Genomic DNA, 7560 nt, shown 5'->3' with positions numbered 1-7560 from the left:
AGTAAGGATACTGTGGAATAACTGACACAGTTATCTCTGCTCAGTAATGACACTAGTATCACTGACACAGTTCTCTCTGCTCAGTAAGGATATTGTGGAATAACTGACACAGTTCTCTCTGCTCAGTAATGACACTGTAGAATAACTGACACAGTTCTCTCTGCTCAGTAATGACACTGTAGAATAACTGACACAGTTCTCTCTGCTCAGTAATGACACTAGTATCACTGACACAGTTCTCTCTGCTCAGTAAGGATATTGTGGAATAACTGACACAGTTCTCTCTGCTCAGTAATGACACTAGTATCACTGACACAGTTCTCTCTGCTCAGTAAGGATATTGTGGAATAACTGACACAGTTCTCTCTGCTCAGTAATGACACTGTGGAATAACTGACACAGTTCTCTCTGCTCAGTAAGGATATTGTGGAATAACTGACACAGTTCTCTCTGCTCAGTAATGATATTCAGAATGTTATCGTACCTCACCATGACTTTTTCACAACTCCGCTCCCCCGGAATATGAGAACTTTCCAAAAGTTCAGCTTGTTGACAACCGAGGGGGCATCCGAGTCCACCAGAGATGCCATGGCGGTGTGAACGGCTGCCCTCACCCATCAGCCCGTGCCCCGACGCCCACCCGCTCAGCGCCAGGGGTCACCCCACGCCCCCAGAGCTGTGGTGGGGGCCCTGCGAAATCTCATTATCCTGTTAACTGGACATTTATCTGACAAGAGAGAAGGGAGGCAGCACCCCAACCATCGTTAAAGATTAATAGAAAGGCTTGGAATAATAAATAAAAAACAGAGAGAAGAAGCGTATAAAAAAGCCGGGGCCTTAACCAGCGTCTCTCTTTAATGTGTGTGATAGGTCTGACAGGATTATTAATCAGGAACTAAAGGAAATTCAGACCTTTGCTCTCGGCTGCCTCACTTAGAGTCTTTAGTTACCGCCATTACATAGCAACCGAGGGTCGGGAGGTCTGCCACTAATTGGTTCTTCAGGGTTTTGAATAACAATGAGCCGGGCCCAATTATAAAATCACTGAGAGACACTGCGGAGAAGAGGGAGGGTGGTTAGAGAGAGGAAACGAGGGAGGGAGGGTGGGAGGGAGGGAGGGAGGGAAGGGAGGGAGGGGGGGACCTGCTGGACCAGTGGAGGGAGAAAGGGAGAGAGAGAAGTGAGGCTGTTTCATCACTTTTGCTTCTCCTCGGCTATTAATAAGATTTATAAATCAGTGGCGGCATTAATTTTAATAGAGGGCTGTGGAAAACAGTCAAGGTCCCTGAAGATAGCTTCACCTCATTGCAAATTCCATTTGCATAAAAGATTCACGTAACATAGGCAGATTTCAGGGGGAATTTTTTATTTTTTTACTTTTTTTATCATGTGTTCATTTATTAATAATGGACTCCTTTTTATATTCCTGAATCTGACACGAGCGATTTGAAATATAAATCAGTTTCTGTCCATATCAAGCATCTCCTTTTCGTTTTTGTATGATAGCTCTCTGTGTACACTATCTGGAGTGAGTGACTGAGTGTGCATTGGACAGTGAACGGTACACACTATCATCGGCCACCTGGTGGCTCTGTGCCTCCTGAGAACAAAGGAAAATGTCCCTTTCTAATGATCACCAGTTAGAGATGTAGTTTAGTCTGGTCAGGTGTAACAACAGCCTCTCTCTACTGCTAACACACAACACACCCGTTAGAGATGTAGTTTAGTCTGGTCAGGTGTAACAACAGCCTCTCTACTGCTAACACACAAACACACCTGTTAGAGATGTAGCTTAGCCTGGTCAGGTGTAACAACAGCCTCTCTCTACTGCTAACACACAAACACACCCGTTAGAGATGTAGCTTAGCCTGGTCAGGTGTAACAACAGCCTCTCTCTACTGCTAACACACAAACACACCTGTTAGAGATGTAGCTTAGCCTGGTCAGGTCTAACAACAGCCTCTCTCTACTGCTAACACACAAACACACCCGTTAGAGATGTAGCTTAGTCTGGTCAGGTGTAACAACAGCCTCTCTCTACTGCTAACACACAACACACCCGTTAGAGATGTAGTTTAGTCTGGTCAGGTGTAACAACAGCCTCTCTACTGCTAACACACAAACACACCTGTTAGAGATGTAGCTTAGCCTGGTCAGGTGTAACAACAGCCTCTCTCTACTGCTAACACACAAACACACCCGTTAGAGATGTAGCTTAGCCTGGTCAGGTGTAACAACAGCCTCTCTCTACTGCTAACACACAAACACACCTGTTAGAGATGTAGCTTAGCCTGGTCAGGTCTAACAACAGCCTCTCTCTACTGCTAACACACAAACACACCCGTTAGAGATGTAGCTTAGTCTGGTCAGGTGTAACAACAGCCTCTCTACTGCTAACACACAAACACACCTGTTAGAGATGTAGCTTAGCCTGGTCAGGTGTAACAACAGCCTCTCTCTACTGCTAACACACAAACACACCTGTTAGAGATGTAGCTTAGCCTGGTCAGGTCTAACAACAGCCTCTCTCTACTGCTAACACACAAACACACCCGTTAGAGATGTAGCTTAGTCTGGTCAGGTGTAACAACAGCCTCTCTCTACTGCTAACACACAACACACCCGTTAGAGATGTAGTTTAGTCTGGTCAGGTGTAACAACAGCCTCTCTACTGCTAACACACAAACACACCTGTTAGAGATGTAGCTTAGCCTGGTCAGGTGTAACAACAGCCTCTCTCTACTGCTAACACACAAACACACCCGTTAGAGATGTAGCTTAGCCTGGTCAGGTCTAACAACAGCCTCTCTCTACTGCTAACACACAAACACACCCGTTAGAGATGTAGCTTAGCCTGGTCAGGTCTAACAACAGCCTCTCTCTACTGCTAACACACAAACACACCCGTTAGAGATGTAGCTTAGCCTGGTCAGGTCTAACAACAGCCTCTCTACTGCTAACACACAAACACACCTCTACTGCTAACACACAAACACACACACCATTGCGTCACTGACACACAACTACCCCGTCAATCATCCTTCGGATCGACTTGCTGTTGCTGTCTACGGAGCTTTTTGATTTCATGTGACGTCATCTCTTGGCTGACTGAACTGAGTATAACGTAAGGCTGTATGATGTTTTGATGAAAGGGATGTTTGATAGGTCGTTCGACACATCCACATATCTTATTTACCCTCTCTTACCTTTCCTGTTCCTGTCTAACACACCCGACATGTATATCCTGTTGGCTGAGGACAGCATACATGCACCCTGTGTGATCAAAGAGCTGTGTTGGAATAGACGAGATGCCTGCAGATCTGTCTTGTAGTGTTGAAAGAGTAGCCATGTTTTGCTTCTCCGTTGATGTACATTGATTGTTAGAGGGAGACGCAGGCCTATAAGGACAATGATAAGACTCTCTCTTTAATAGATCTGTTGTTAGAGGGAGACGCAGGCCTATAAGGACAATGATAAGACTCTCTCTTTAATAGATCTGTTGTTAGAGGGAGACGCAGGCCTATAAGGACAATGATAAGACTCTCTCTTTAATAGATCTGTTGTTAGAGGGAGACGCAGGCCTATAAGGACAATGATAAGACTCTCTCTTTAATAGATCTGTTGTTAGAGGGAGACGCAGGCCTATAAGGACAATGATAAGACTCTCTCTTTAATAGATCTGTTGTTAGAGGGAGACGCAGGCCTATAAGGACAATGATAAGACTCTCTCTTTAATAGATCTGTTGTTAGAGGGAGACGCAGGCCTATAAGGACAATGATAAGACTCTCTCTTTAATAGATCTGTTGTTAGAGGGAGACGCAGGCCTATAAGGACAATGATAAGACTCTCTCTTTAATAGATCTGATGTTAGAGGGAGACGCAGGCCTATAAGGACAATGATAAGACTCTCTCTTTAATAGATCTGATGTTAGAGGGAGACGCAGGCCTATAAGGACAATGATAAGACTCTCTCTTTAATAGATCTGATGTTAGAGGGAGACGCAGGCCTATAAGGACAATGATAAGACTCTCTCTTTAATAGATCTGTTGTTAGAGGGAGACGCAGGCCTATAAGGACAATGATAAGACTCTCTCTTTAATAGATCTGTTGTTAGAGGGAGACGCAGGCCTATAAGGACAATGATAAGACTCTCTCTTTAATAGATCTGTTGTTAGAGGGAGACGCAGGCCTATAAGGACAATGATAAGACTCTCTCTTTAATAGATCTGATTGTTAGAGGGAGACGCAGGCCTATAAGGACAATGATAAGACTCTCTCTTTAATAGATCTGTTGTTAGAGGGAGACGCAGGCCTATAAGGACAATGATAAGACTCTCTCTTTAATAGATCTGTTGTTAGAGGGAGACGCAGGCCTATAAGGACAATGATAAGACTCTCTCTTTAATAGATCTGTTGTTAGAGGGAGACGCAGGCCTATAAGGACAATGATAAGACTCTCTCTTCAATAGATCTGATGTTAGAGGGAGACGCAGGCCTATAAGGACAATGATAAGACTCTCTCTTTAATAGATCTGTTGTTAGAGGGAGACGCAGGCCTATAAGGACAATGATAAGACTCTCTCTTTAATAGATCTGTTGTTAGAGGGAGACGCAGGCCTATAAGGACAATGATAAGACTCTCTCTTTAATAGATCTGTTGTTAGAGGGAGACGCAGGCCTATAAGGACAATGATAAGACTCTCTCTTTAATAGATCTTTTGTTAGAGGGAGACGCAGGCCTATAAGGACAATGATAAGACTCTCTCTTCTCTTTAATAGATCTGTTGTTAGATATAAGGACTGATAAGACTCTCTCTTTAATAGATCTGTTGTTAGAGGGAGACGCAGGCCTATAAGGACAATGAAAGACTCTCTCTTTAATAGATCTGTTGTTAGAGGGAGACGCAGGCCTATAAGGACAATGATAAGACTCTCTCTTTAATAGATCTGTTGTTAGAGGGAGACGCAGGCCTATAAGGACAATGATAAGACTCTCTCTTTAATAGATCTGTTGTTAGAGGGAGACGCAGGCCTATAAGGACAATGATAAGACTCTCTCTTTAATAGATCTGTTGTTAGAGGGAGACGCAGGCCTATAAGGACAATGATAAGACTCTCTCTTTAATAGATCTGTTGTTAGAGGGAGACGCAGGCCTATAAGGACAATGATAAGACTCTCTCTTTAATAGATCTGTTGTTAGAGGGAGACGCAGGCCTATAAGGACAATGATAAGACTCTCTCTCTAATAGATCTGTTGTTAGAGGGAGACGCAGGCCTATAAGGACAATGATAAGACTCTCTCTTTAATAGATCTGTTGTTAGAGGGAGACGCAGGCCTATAAGGACAATGATAAGACTCTCTCTTTAATAGATCTGTTGTTAGAGGGAGACGCAGGCCTATAAGGACAATGATAAGACTCTCTCTGTTGTTAATAGATCTGATGTTAGAGGGAGACGCAGGCCTATAAGGACAATGATAAGACTCTCTCTTTAATAGATCTGATGTTAGAGGGAGACGCAGGCCTATAAGGACAATGATAAGACTCTCTCTATAATAGATCTGTTGTTAGAGGGAGACGCAGGCCTATAAGGACAATGATAAGACTCTCTCTTTAATAGATCTGTTGTTAGAGGGAGACGCAGGCCTATAAGGACAATGATAAGACTCTCTCTTTAATAGATCTGTTGTTAGAGGGAGACGCAGGCCTATAAGGACAATGATAAGACTCTCTCTTTAATAGATCTGTTGTTAGAGGGAGACGCAGGCCTATAAGGACAATGATAAGACTCTCTCTTTAATAGATCTGATGTTAGAGGGAGACGCAGGCCTATAAGGACAATGATAAGACTCTCTCTTTAATAGATCTGATGTTAGAGGGAGACGCAGGCCTATAAGGACAATGATAAGACTCTCTCTTTAATAGATCTGTTGTTAGAGGGAGACGCAGGCCTATAAGGACAATGATAAGACTCTCTCTTTAATAGATCTTTTGTTAGAGGGAGACGCAGGCCTATAAGGACAATGATAAGACTCTCTCTTTAATAGATCTTTTGTTAGAGGGAGACGCAGGCCTATAAGGACAATGATAAGACTCTCTCTTTAATAGATCTGTTGTTAGAGGGAGACGCAGGCCTATAAGGACAATGATAAGACTCTCTCTTTAATAGATCTGTTGTTAGAGGGAGACGCAGGCCTATAAGGACAATGATAAGACTCTCTCTTTAATAGATCTGTTGTTAGAGGGAGACGCAGGCCTATAAGGACAATGATAAGACTCTCTCTTTAATAGATCTGATGTTAGAGGGAGACGCAGGCCTATAAGGACAATGATAAGACTCTCTCTTCAATAGATCTGATGTTAGAGGGAGACGCAGGCCTATAAGGACAATGATAAGACTCTCTCTTTAATAGATCTGTTGTTAGAGGGAGACGCAGGCCTATAAGGACAATGATAAGACTCTCTCTTTAATAGATCTGTTGTTAGAGGGAGACGCAGGCCTATAAGGACAATGATAAGACTCTCTCTTTAGATAGATCTCTCTCTGTTAGAGGGAGACGCAGGCCTATAAGGACAATGATAAGACTCTCTCTTTAATAGATCTTGTTAGAGGGAGACGCAGGCCTATAAGGACAATGATAAGACTCTCTCTTTAATAGATCTGTTGTTAGAGGGAGACGCAGGCCTATAAGGACAATGATAAGACTCTCTCTTTAATAGATCTGTTGTTAGAGGGAGACGCAGGCCTATAAGGACAATGATAAGACTCTCTCTTTAATAGATCTGTTGTTAGAGGGAGACGCAGGCCTATAAGGACAATGATAAGACTCTCTCTCTAATAGATCTGTTGTTAGAGGGAGACGCAGGCCTATAAGGACAATGATAAGACTCTCTCTTTAATAGATCTGTTGTTAGAGGGAGACGCAGGCCTATAAGGACAATGATAAGACTCTCTCTTTAATAGATCTGTTGTTAGAGGGAGACGCAGGCCTATAAGGACAATGATAAGACTCTCTCTCTAATAGATCTGTTGTTAGAGGGAGACGCAGGCCTATAAGGACAATGATAAGACTCTCTCTTTAATAGATCTGATGTTAGAGGGAGACGCAGGCCTATAAGGACAATGATAAGACTCTCTCTTTAATAGATCTGATGTTAGAGGGAGACGCAGGCCTATAAGGACAATGATAAGACTCTCTCTTTAATAGATCTGATGTTAGAGGGAGACGCAGGCCTATAAGGACAATGATAAGACTCTCTCTTTAATAGATCTGATGTTAGAGGGAGACGCAGGCCTATAAGGACAATGATAAGACTCTCTCTTTAATAGATCTGATGTTAGAGGGAGACGCAGGCCTATAAGGACAATGATAAGACTCTCTCTTTAATAGATCTGTTGTTAGAGGGAGACGCAGGCCTATAAGGACAATGATAAGACTCTCTCTTTAATAGATCTGTTGTTAGAGGGAGACGCAGGCCTATAAGGACAATGATAAGACTCTCTCTTTAATAGATCTGATGTTAGAGGGAGACGCAGGCCTATAAGGACAATGATAAG

The sequence above is a fragment of the Oncorhynchus clarkii genome, chromosome 26 (assembly GCF_045791955.1).
Source record: "Oncorhynchus clarkii lewisi isolate Uvic-CL-2024 chromosome 26, UVic_Ocla_1.0, whole genome shotgun sequence".
In the NCBI taxonomy this organism is placed as follows: Eukaryota; Metazoa; Chordata; class Actinopteri; order Salmoniformes; family Salmonidae; genus Oncorhynchus; species Oncorhynchus clarkii.
This window is presented reverse-complemented; position numbering follows the sequence as displayed.